Source organism: Magnolia sinica, chromosome 4, assembly GCF_029962835.1.
Source record: "Magnolia sinica isolate HGM2019 chromosome 4, MsV1, whole genome shotgun sequence".
Classification (NCBI taxonomy): Eukaryota; Viridiplantae; Streptophyta; class Magnoliopsida; order Magnoliales; family Magnoliaceae; genus Magnolia; species Magnolia sinica.
Window position 1 is genome coordinate 14,233,695 of NC_080576.1, and position 13,105 is coordinate 14,246,799.

General features: G+C 41.8%; 1 protein-coding gene across 5 annotated transcripts in view; it reads left to right on the top strand.

Moving 5' to 3' along the window:
• The first annotated feature begins 2,265 nt into the window (after positions 1-2,265).
• The window catches only part of LOC131242522 (phosphatidylinositol 4-phosphate 5-kinase 8), a 44,010-nt gene continuing 33,170 nt past the window's right edge, over positions 2,266-13,105 (top strand). For 3 of the 5 annotated variants that reach the window (XM_058241220.1, XM_058241219.1, XM_058241221.1), the window contains exon 1: positions 2,267-2,453. The gene's annotated coding sequence lies outside the window, so the exon portion shown is untranslated. Of the gene's footprint in view, positions 2,454-13,105 lie in introns of all 5 variants that reach the window. The other 2 variants (XR_009169651.1, XM_058241222.1) reach the window with 1 other exon arrangement.

Here is a 13,105-nt window from a genome sequence, read left to right on the forward strand (position 1 = left end):
GTATCAATGTTTCTCTTAAATAATATATTTATATTTGGCCAGTATCTTTGCATGGTATACACGCCTTTAATTTTGTTAAGCAGGGGTATGGTCCAGCAATCTTCAACCATGGGCCTTTTGAGTCCCACGTTAATTAATGGAACATGAGCCAAGTGTCTTCCATATTGAATGTTATGGTATATAAGTTCTTAGTCGTGCATGTCCATCATTGATGGGCGACATGAATGGAAGAGGTTATGATAGTCTTGAGGAGAGAGTACAGTCACGATGGACGCAACACATTCGTTAATGGTCTGGATTAGCGAACCACTAGCTTATGGGCATGACCGCACGATCAACCACTTGGGTGGATCCCCTTCTGTGGGGCCCACTTTGCTGTGTGCATATTACATCCATGCCGTCCATTCATTTTGAAAGTTTATTTTAGGAAATAATGTAAAAAATGAAGCAGTTCCAAATCTCAGGTGGACCACGCCATAGGAAACAATGGTGATTGAATCCCACCATTAAAAACTTCTTTGGTCCCACTGAAATTTTTACTTGTCATCCAACCTCTTTGTGACAACCTCTTGATAAGGTTACAAAGAACCTGACGAACTTCTTGGGTGCCACTGAAATTTTTACTTGTCATCCAACTTCTGACCAAGGGAGCACACAAATATTAGCTTGATCCAAAACTTTTGTGACCCATAAAAAGTTTTCAATGGCCAATCACCACTGTTTCCTGTTGTGAGGCCCGCCCACCTAAGAATTGTGGATGTAAGTCACATACTGGTTTTCACCCCCGCATGCACATGCCTAGTGGGATTTCACCATCTATGGATATTCGAACCCTTGACCGGGTGTTGAAACTCCCGAGAGTCTACACCCTAGCAAGAGTAAGGATCCCATGGTTATTTCCTCAGACAAAATCTTTGACTGTTGCAGAGTGTGATGGATGATGCGCCGGCACGTAGAGAATTTAGAGAATTACACGTGTGACATCCAAGTCAAATTAAAATGTCAATCAGTAAACAATTATTATACGGTTAAAATGAAAAATATGCAATGGTACTGTTTCCTCAAAAAAACATCCGAAAATCAGAATTTAATATCATTCAAACAATCCATTTTTAGGAATGTGAATTACAGACAGTGGCTACCACACTTTAACCGGTTTAATTTGAGTCAATGTACACCACGTGTACAATTTCTGAGTGCCTGTGCATCAAGCATCATACACTGCCCGAGTATCATATACTACTTTATTAACTTGTCCGAGCGGAGAACAGTAAAATATCGATACTGTAAATTATCGTATATATCGTGATAATTTGTCTGTGGGGTCCGTATGGAAGAGTAACAGCCGAACCGGGTGTATTTCTCGCCAGCACAAAATACCGGGGACGTACTTTTCAGGTGAATTATATGATAGGATACGTTGGCCGCATAGATGAACAGTATACACGGGTTACGAGTTCTTGGAAGTGAGCCAGATGATTGCCTAATCTAGACCATTGGTTTTTTTAAGGACCCAGTTCTGATGGATATTTTTAGAGAAAGTTCATTGATTGAATGATCTAGACAATCAGTGTCATGAATTATTTCGGCTGAATGTAGAACGTTGCTGCGTTCCTCTTCTAACCGTCCAACAGTAGACCATAAATTCAAAAGTTTAAGATTAATATATTTATAATATATGTTCTCATTAGCTAATACACGGAGTAAAAATTAGATCAACGGTTTAGATTACAAACCACGGGCCTCACTTGTCAGAATTGAAAGCCCATGCACACTGTAGCAAGATACGAACCACCTATTATATAATTCATCGCTTTTGAATGCTTCGGCGGGCCCACTGGACGATCTTTGGACGGCACGAGTTGTAACCGTATTCATTTCAGTGGATTTCTTTGATACTCTGGCAGAGTCTCATGGTAACACGCATGCACTAAAAATGTATACGTGTCATATAACAAGAAACGTAGCCGTCCAAATTCCAGGTCACTTTGTGAGTAGATGAAAATTACATATCTTGTTGCTTTAGAGACCATAACCTCATACTTCTAACTGACCATATCTCATCCTATCCGTCCATTAAAATGTAATATATCGACTCATAAAGTTTTATTTCACCGTACTATTTAAATAATTCAATCGTCATCACTATTATTTTCAACATTTGGACGGTTTATATTAAGTGGGCCATACGCCACGTTTACATTTTGGTAGTGCATATGTATGATTATGTCACAGGCCGCCAGAGTATAGACAGCGTCGTCTTCATTTCAACTGCCTGTAAAACGAAAAAAAGAAAAAAAGAAAAAAATCTAACGTGTAAAATAGCTTCGGGCGGATTTTAAGGGAGAGGGCGGAGGAATGTCCTGTACAAAATCCATACTCTCAACGCCCCCATCCTCTCACTCTCTGAAATTTATAGGGTTCGTCTCTCGCTCTCTCTTCCATCTAACACGGTGAGTTCTCTCTCTCTCTCTCTCTCTCTCTCTCTCTCTCTCTCTCTCTCTCGATGTTGAATTCATGTTATTGTATGCAACTCCCATCACTATTTGATTCTGAGTCGTGTGAATTTCTTCGTCTGTAAATAAGATTTGGTGGATTCCTCACATTTATTTTTTTATGTTTTTTATTTTTTTTTAATTTTACGAATTTCGATCCTCCTTCTTTGGTTTTGTTGTTCGAGGAATGATCCTAATGCTCTAAGAGCATACCCGTAACAGTGCTTCTAGTTGCATCGGGATGCTTGGACAGCCTAAATGATGGATCCGGAACCTCCATTGGGTTCAGCACGGATTTCATGGCGGTGATGCAAAAATCACATCAGTTGGACGATTCTGGCCAATGATCAATAACCTATAAAACTTATAAACGAAGTGGTCTTATAAATCCAGCCATCAATTTGTTGGGGTTTATAATGGATCGCTTTTGGTCCTGAGGAATCACTTTTACCAGGAAATCCTGATCATCCGATCCATGTTTTGGAAAATGGATCACTACAACTAGGAGGACAACTTAGGGATGAATTGGGTAATTCGATCTGTGTGCTCAACCTAATGGACAGCCTGGATCGATCAACTCCAAGTGTCCAGTGTCCTGATGATCCTTTCTCTGTTTGTTTTCTACTTGCAGAAGAAATTGATAAAAGTGACAGATTTTGAAGTGGATTTTCTTCTCAATATAGTAGAGCAAATAAAAGTGGAAATAAACAAATAAAAGAATCTCTCCTACCACGAGAATTGGATTGGTCTGTCAAGTAACTGAGGATTGGATCCAATACCAGGGTGCTTTTGGATGCACTTGAAATCTCAAGTGGAACAGATGCTTATCCCCACCGCTGTGATTTTGGAGCAGAGCGGAGAACAGGGAGCTACATTTCTTTGATACGTGTTTTGTGCATTTTATGCCCTGAACCAACATCCATTGTTTTTTTTTTTTTTTTGGTCTGATGTTAAACCGGCATTTTTGAGAACATTGAACCTTCCATGAGCAAAGATCGAATGTTGCAGAGATGGGGATGTTGGGATGTTTTTGTGGAAGGACTAGAAGGATAGGACTAAGAGTAAGGTCATCAGCAATAGTTCAGGAGTTTTCACAATAAGAGAGAGAATGATGGAGAGTATATGGAGATGGTCTGGTTATGTTTAAGGACTGGAGATGGTTCTGTTAACAAAGGGAACTTTGATTAGGGTTGAAAGGCCTGAAAAGAGGATGCAAGGAAGATAAGGACTAGGATTGATGTGGTGAGGAGGTATATGAATGCTTGTTCAATTACCGTGGATATGGCTTTGGATTGATTGGTGAAAGAGGATTCGTAACCATCTGCAGACAATTCCTGTATCTCTTCTTAACCATCTGTTGCTGGCCTCAAATTGAGGGGACGAGTTTCTCAGTTGAGGTATCGTGCCCAACTGACCCACAGTTAGAATTGCATATGACCATGGGACCGGTGTATTCAAAGGCATTCTAGGCATGTGCCTAGGCATTTTGGGCCTGTTGTGTCTCACTTGGACCCTGTGTTGGGCATTTACCTTAGGCGTGCGCCTAGTGCCTGGGTACGCTTGGGCACACTCGAAGCACCTGCAACTTTTCAAGGGAGGTGCCCTTATTGGTTTTTTTTTTTTCTTTTTACCACCCATTAAGGGTGAAAAAAGACAAGAAAGGGCTTTCTATGCCCAAATTCAACAACTTCTCTCATTTCTTTTGAGATTATAGCTTGAGATATTATTTTCTCAAAATTCAAAAACTTTCTTAGTTTCTTTTTCTTCTTGATTTCTTTCTTCTAACAGTGTAACAAGGTCATCACATTGGGCTCCTTGAAAGCAATTTGACCTTTTGTTGGTGTTGTACATTTAAGGTGATTTGGGGGGAATTGGAAAATTTAGGTTAGAGGATGTGGGCATTTGAAAGATTGGATTATATAGCATTTTTAAAATTTAGGGAGATTGGCAAAATTGGACACACCCAAAGACTCACATTGGGATTTCAAGGATAGGATAGAACGCCGAAAAATATTAAATAGGTGATTGACCAGAAAGAACCTTGATAGGCAAACGATTAATCAAATAACATATAGTAAGGACAACATTTGATAAAAAAGATTTAAGAACAAACATACGAATGAGAAAAGCACAAGTATCTTCCAGGAGGTGTTTGTTATTTCTTTCAGCAATTCCATTTTGCTGCGATGCATACAGACAAGTGTTTGAGAACTAATTCCATGCTTTATAAGATAAGACATCATAGAATGGGAAAGATATTCCTTTGCATTATCTACAATACTAATATTTGTATTAAATCGATTTTTAACCCAACTATGAAACACTTTGAAAATAGAGCTAACATCATCTATATTTTTCATCAAATAAATCCATGTCATAACAAGAAAACATCATTAATAAAAGAGACAAAAACTTAAAATCCATTAGAAGCAATGAGAATTAGACCCCAAATATTAGAATGAACCAAAGAAAAAATTCTACTAGACTTTCTCTCCACAGGATAATAAATAGACTTATGATATTTGGTTAAAATACAAGTCTCACATTGTAAATTCTTGATGTCATTGCACTCAACCGACTGAGCAACAAAGATTGTAAACTAAACTAGAAGGATGACCAAATTGATAGTGCTAAATATAAAGTTGTTCTTTTTGACACTAAGACATCCATTAAATTGACTTGAAGCATTGAAATGAAAAATGTATGATCCATCATTCTCACGGGCAACACCATGTAGTTGCTTCATCTTAGATTTTAAAAGACGATGATTAGGAAAAAATCTATTACACTACAATTTAGGTTCTTTGTAATTTCACTAATGGATAACAAATTAGAAGCAATATTATAAAGTAATAAAATGGAGGACAAGGATAAGATGGTGAAATGGAAAAAATATGATGCGGACACAGGTGCATTCAAGGTGTACCAACGAAGAAAGCGCCAACCACAAGTGCCGTCCTTGTGGATAGGCGAATATTGAGGAGCTGAAGACCTTTCACATGTGATTGGACATATAGAAGACCCCACTTAGGGAAGACACATGTGAAGGAAGATTGGAGAAAGAGGACCAAGCGCCCAAACTTTCCCATACTTATGTTATTTGCACGTTTTTTGACTTAGTTAGCGGTCTTTTAGTAATCTTATATCTTTATTTGCTTATCCTAGGGGTATTTTAGTAATTTTATGTCTTTATGTGCTTATTTAAGTGGGGTAAAGCCCTAAACACGAATTTCAACTATTGATGAATGAAAAGCAAACCCTTTGGTTGCCTCCTTCCTCTCTTCTCTCTAATGGTGCTTCTTCTCTCCCCTTGATCTTCTTCTTCTAATTTCTTCTTGTGCCCCTCCAACTTCCTCAAGGTAATAACTTTCTTTCTTCTATTTTTTTGTTTTGGCTAATTCCTCTTCGATCAAAATCTTGAGAACCGATCTAAACCCTAAATCCCCAAATTCTCAAATCCCTAATCAGAGAAACTTCTTGGTTCTTCGGACTAGTGATCTTCATTGATCGATTGGGTGTGACCATGCAAGATCGGGAGGTCTCATCCTGATCCAACCTAAGTAGTAATTGAATTCCATACTCCATGGTTGTAGTGATGGCCCGCTCCATTGCATGTTTCCTTTATGATTTTCTCAATTATGATGATTATTGTTAGAATTTTAGATCATTTATTCCTTTTATTTCACTGTTTAATTATCTCCATGAGCATGCATCATAATTAGGGCTGTCCTGCGTCAAATTTGGTATTAAAGCCTAGGCTTGCATGGTTTTTGTCTAGATCGAGTTATCAAATTAGGGTTTTGATTTTTAGGTTTAACTTGGGAAAGTTTCAAGTTTAGAAAGTTTTCAATTTTCGAAACTTTCCAATTTTAGAAAGTTTCTAATCTGGAAAATTTTCAGATTTGAGTTGTTTCCTGTTTCAACTTAATTGTGTCAGTTCATAGTAGTTTTGCATTCATCGCATTCATCTTGAAAGTCATAACACCTAGTAGTCTAGTTAGGTAGAGTTTGGTTCAAGTCTTCATTGTATGCCCACGAGAAGAGGTAGAGGTTTCGGGCTTCAACCTACCATGAATAACGAGCAGTTATCTGAGCAACTTGCTCAATTGATACAAAAGATAACCGCCCTAGAAGCGAGTCAAAGGCGTGAGTTTGCCCGCCTTGAGAACCAAATTACCACCACCATGACTAAGGTGGAGCAACTAGAGGCGTCCCAAAAGGAAAACCCCGCTGTAGGGGAAGATGCGCACTCCCAAGTGGAAGGAATCATTGAAGAACGTGCTGCCACACGTGGTGGTAGTGAGGATAGAGATCGTGGTAACAGTCGTGGTGTGGTGCGAGAGGCACGAACCACATGTGGTCATCAAGACCGTTATGATCCAGATGAGCGTGCGATGAAGAGTGTGAGAGTTGAGGCCCCGAGTTTTGATGGACGCTTGGATCCCAAGGCATTCCTTGACTAGGTTGGGTTGACATGGACCACTACTTTGAGTGGTATGGCATGTCAGAAAACCGTCAAATGCAGTTTGCTAAGATGAAGCTTGTGGGTCAAGCCAAGCTCTTCTGGACCAACACCGAGCGTAGGGTAGAGAGAGTTGGTAGAGCCCCTATCACACATTGGTATGAGATGAAAGAGAAGTTGAAGGAGAAGTACCTTCCTCTCTCATACCGTCAGAAGCTCCTTGACCAATGGCAATCCTTACGCCAAGGGTCAATGTCTGCCGCTGACTACATCGCTAAATTTGAAGAGTATGTGATGCGATGTGATATCCGAGAAGACCCTCTAGTAACGCTCTCGCGTTTTAAGACGGGCCTTTGTGCGGATCTTCAGCGCGAGCTTATCACTCGGCCCTTAACGGACTTAGATGAAGCATATCAAGTCGTGCAGGAGTTAGAGCAGTATCTGAAGGCTCCTGTCGTTCGTCGTTTTGAGTCCCGAGACTCCAAACTAGATCTAGTTCCCAAGGAACTAGACCTAATATTGATAATCAACCTAGGGCACAGGCGACCATTCGGCCTAGGCCTAGGGAGGACAAGGGCAAAGGGGTTCTTGGTGCCGGTCCTAGTAACATGAGCCAAGTGAGGTGCTATGAGTGTGGCAACCTTGGCCACATGTCTAATCAGTGTCCTACGAAGAGCCGTGGGAGAGCCTTAGTTATAGGCGAATCCCACGAGGGTGGAGATGACCAGGGTGATTATGAAGTTGAAGAGTATCACCCTGAAGGAGGACTTACTGATGAAGAAGTGGATGGAGAAGCAACGCTTGCAGTAGTCAGGCGTGTGTTAGCTCAGTCTAGAAGTAGTGCTGACTGGCGTCGAAGCACTATCTTCTACACTATTGCCAAGTGTGGTGAAAAGAATTGTAAGGAGATAGTGGACAGTGGAAGTTGTCAGAATGTGATTTCCACTAGCACCTTAGATCGCTTAAAACTGAAATCCACACCTCATCCAGACCCGTATAAAGTTTCTTGGGTTGACAAGACATCCCTACCTGTCACCCAGCAATGTCTAGTCCCCATCGAGTTTGGGTCATACAAAGAGTCCCTGTGGTGTGATGTTTTACCTATGGATGTGGGGCATGTTATCCTAGGTAGACCGTGGCTATTCGATAATGATGTCACGATCTTTGGCCGTTCGAATGCGTGTACTTTTATGTATAATGGTAAAAAGATCAAACTTAATCCCATGCCACCTGAGAATACACTAGGAAAGAAGAAGGATGAGAAGGAAAGTGAGCCCTAGAGAAATGGGGAAATCCAAACCTAAGTCTTTACATATAATCATCGCAAGAGAGTTTGAAAAAGAGGCTAAGGAGGATTCTGTGGTGTATGCCCTTGTGGCTAGAGAAATTACACCTGAGGTTCCATCAGAGTTGCCTGGTGAGGTGACCTCGGTCCTGAAGGAATACGGTGATGTATTTCCCGAAGACTTACCGAATGAGTTGCCACCTATGAGGGACATACAACAGCATGCCATTGATCTTGTCCTGTGGTCTACTCTACCGAACCTTCCTCACCACAGGATGAACCCTGCAGCGCATGCCGAGTTGAAGAAGCAAGTTGATGAGCTTCGCAAAAGGGTTTCATCCAAGAGAGTATGAGCCCGTGTGCCGTGCTTGCATTGTTTGACGCGAAAGAAAGACGGCACGTGGCGCATGTGTGTGGATAGCCGTGCCATAAACAAAATTACTGTCAAGTATAGGTTCCCTATACCTAGACTTGATGATATGCTTGACATGATGGCCAGGTCCACTATATTCTCTAAGATAGACCTCAAGAGTGGATATCACCAAATTTGTATACGCCCAGGAGATGAGTGGAAGACGGCGTTTAAGACGAACGATGGGTTGTATGAGTGGTTGGTCATGCCCTTCGGCTTGACTAACGCACCCAGTACTTTCATGCGGGTGATGACCCAAGCTTTGAGGCCGTTCATGGAAAAATTCCTAGTGGTGTACTTTGACGATATTCTTATTTATAGTACTACTAAGGAATCACACCTTGAACATTTAAAGAAGGTCTGTAGTGTCCTTAGGAAGGAAAAGTTGTACGCTAATCTTAAGAAATGTGCATTCATGTCTAACCAAGTTGTGTTCTTAGGATTTATAGTGTCATCTGAAGGGATGCGCGCAGACCCTGAAAAAGTCAGGGCCATAGTTGAGTGGCCAGAACCAAGGAACATTCATGAGGTGCGAAGTTTTCACGGCCTAGCAACTTTTTATCGTCGGTTCATTAGGGGTTTTAGCACGATCATGGCTCCCATTACTGAGTGCATGAAAAAGGGAGAGTTCGTGTGGTTTAAAGCGGCCGTCAAGGCTTTTAAAGAAATTAAGGGCAAGATGGTGGAAGCTCCTGTCATGCGTCTACCTAACTTTTCTACAGTCTTTGTAGTAGCGTGCGATGCGTCTGGTGTCAGTATAGGTGGAGTGTTGAGTCAAGAAGGACACCCAATGGCCTATTTCAGTGAGAAGCTGAATGAGGCAAAACAAAAATACTCCACTTACGACAAAGAATTTTATGCGGTAGTGCAATCCCTGAGACATTGGCGACACTACCTCCTACCGCAAGAATTCGTTTTGTTTTCTGACCATGAGGCTTTGAGATATTTGCATTCTCAGAAGAAACTCAACCCAAGGCATGCCAAGTGGGTAGCGTTTCTTCAGGAATATTCGTTTGTTTTGAAACACAAGGCCGGGGTTGAAAACAAACCAGCGGATGCCCTTAGTAGGAGAGTGGCGTTGCTCAACTCTTTGAGTGTAGAGGTAGTCGGATTTGAACAACTGAAAGATGAATACCCCATATGTCCTGATTTTGGGGGTACTTACATGTCGCTCTCTAGTGACCAGCATATTATGGGTGGATATGTTCTTAAAGATGGCTTTCTTTTCAAGGGAGACAGACTTTGTATTCCGTATGTCCCTTCGTGAATTCCTCATCTGGGAGCTTCATTCGGGAGGGATAGTGGCCATTTTGGTCGTGATAAGACCATTGCCCTCGTGGAAGATCGTTTATTGGCCAAGCCTCAAGCGAGACGTAGCCAAAGTTTTAGGGCAATGTCGGACTTATCAACCGGCAAAGCAAAGAAAGCAAAATACCGGGTTGTACACGCCATTGCCAATGCTCCGTGGCAGGACATTAGTATGGACTTCGTGCTCGGGCTTCCCAAGACTATAAAAAGCACGATTCTGTTTTTGTCGTTGTGGACCGTTTTTCTAAAATGGCGCATTTCCTCCCATGTTCGAAGACGTCGGATGCGTCTCATGTTGCTCGTCTTTTTTTGATGGTGTGGTGCGTCTCCATGGGTTACCTAAAACCATAGTGTCTGATCGTGATGTTCGATTTACTAGCTATTTTTGGAAGACATTGTGGCACATTATGGGAACTCATTTGCAATTTTCTACTGCTTACCACCCACAAACAGATGGTCAAATGAAGTGGTAAACCGTAGCCTTGGAAATCTTCTACGTTGTCTAGTGGGTGAACATGTTAAGACTTGGGACCTAATTTTACCAACTACTGAACTTGCTATAATGGGTCAGTTAATAGATCTACGGGGTTGAGTCCTTTTGAAATTGTAAGTGGTTATAAACCTAGAATGCCCATAGATCTCTTACCTATGTCTATTACCCAAAGGTCTTCTGAGTCAGCCGATGCATATTCATGATTTGCATACACATATTAGACAGCGGTTAAATAAGAGCAATGATGATTATAAAGTTTTAGTTGATTCTCATCGTAGAGTGCAAGAATTTCAAGAAGGAGACTATGTAATGGTGCGAATAAGGCCAGAGCGATTCTCTCAAGGATCTGCAAAGAAATTACAAGCGCGTAGTGCTGTTGGACCATTCAAGATATTACAAAAGGTTGGGTCCAACGCGTATCGGGTTGACCTTCCATCTGAAATGAGCATTAATCCAACTTTTAATGTGGAAGATCTAGTCCGTGCCCATACTCCCATTGTTGATACATCATCCCTTTCATGGCCTTTTTCTGAGTTTGCTACCCAACCCCATCCACCCCCACCACCACCCAATAACCAAAAAGAAGCAAATGAGGAAATATTGGATGACGAGATAGTATACACGAGAGATGGGGGTTTACAAAGGTATATTGTAAAGTGGAAGAACAAACCATCGTCTGAATCTACGTGGCTGTCGGGCGACGCATTGCAGGGTATTGATCCAGATCTACTTGAGCGTTACAAAAGTTTCAACTCGTCGGGGTCGAGTTTTCTCACCCGAGGGGAATTGATTGCGACACAGGTGCATTCAAGGTGTACCAACGAAGAAAGCGCCAACCACAAGTGCCGTCCTTGTGGATAGGCGAATATTGAGGAGCTGAAGACCTTTCACATGTGATTGGACATATAGAAGACCCCACTTAGGGAAGACACATGTGAAGGAAGATTGGAGAAAGAGGACCGAGCGCCCAAACTTTCCCATACTTATGTTATTTGCACGTTTTTTGACTTAGTTAGCGGTCTTTTAGTAATCTTATATCTTTATTTGCTTATCCTAGGGGTATTTTAGTAATTTTATGTCTTTATGTGCTTATTTAAGTGGGGTAAAGCCCTAAACACGAATTTCAACTATTGATGAATGAAAAGCAAACCCTTTGGTTGCCTCCTTCCTCTCTTCTCTCTAATGGTGCTTCTTCTCTCCCCTTGATCTTCTTCTTCTAATTTCTTCTTGTGCCCCTCCAACTTCCTCAAGGTAATAACTTTCTTTCTTCTATTTTTTTTTGTTTTGGCTAATTCCTCTTCGATCAAAATCTTGAGAACCGATCTAAACCCTAAATCCCCAAATTCTCAAATCCCTAATCCGAGAAACTTCTTGGTTCTTCGGACTAGTGATCTTCATTGATCGATTGGGTGTGACCATGCAAGATCGGGAGGTCTCATCCCTCGCCGGATCCAACCTAAGTAGTAATTGAATTCCATACTCCATGGTTGTAGTGATGGCCCGCTCCATTGCATGTTTCCTTTATGATTTTCTCAGTTATGATGATTATTGTTAGAATTTTAGATCATTTATTCCTTTTATTTCCGCTGTTTAATTATCTCCATGAGCATGCATCATAATTAGGGCTGTCCTGCGTCAAAATACCATTTTCCCCAATAGGTGTTAGGGTACCATATGTAATGCAAGGGCATTTTCACATTGGGTTCGAGTGAGGTCGCCTGTTGGATGTAGGGGCACACTCGGGGCGGGTGACCCATGCGATTTGGGGCCCATGAGGGAGGTCTTGTGTTCGAGACTCCTTACCAGGGGTGAGTAATGCGTATTTCACACCGGGCTTGAGTGGGGTAGCTTGTGGGATCCGGGGACACACTCAAGGTGGGCGGCCCATGTGATTTGGGGCCCACGAAGGGGGTTCAGCCGAGGTCCTAACCCATGAGATGGGGGACCTGGGCTATGAGATAAAAGGGATTAATTCACCATACTTTAACAGTTTGAGCTTTTAGAGCAAGTGGTTAATTGTCCTGCATCAAATTGGTATCAGAGCGGAAGGTCTCGTGTTCGAGACTCCTCATCAGGAGTGATTAATGCAGGGGCATTTTCACACTGGGCTTGAGTGGGTCGCCTGTTGGATGCAGGGGGATACTCGGGGTGGGTGACCCATGCGATTTGGGGCCCACGGGGGAGGTCTTGTGTTCGAGAATCTTTACTAGGGGTGAGTAATGTGCATTTCACACCGGCCTCGAGTGGGGTAGCCTGTGGGATGAGGGGACACACTCGGGCTGGGCAGCCCATGTAATTTGGAGCCCACGAAGGGGGTTCGGCCGAGGTCCTAACTCATGAGATTTGGGGCCTGGGCTATGAGATAAAGGGATTAATTCGCCATACTTTAACAGTTTGAGCTTTTAGAGCAAGTGGTTAATTGTCCTGCATCAATCTACTAATTCCACATGATCTAAATTAAGATAAGGAGTAAGTGAAAAAAATAGATGTACTTGTCATATAATCAGTAGTGCTTAATCAAATTATCCAATGACTTGATGCAGAAGTAATGTGAAAGGCTGTGAAAGTATTACCTGCCTAAGCTAAAATGTAGATGAAAAGACCTTATTTTGAGTGTCATCCCTTATTAAGGCATCATAATTTTCGAGAG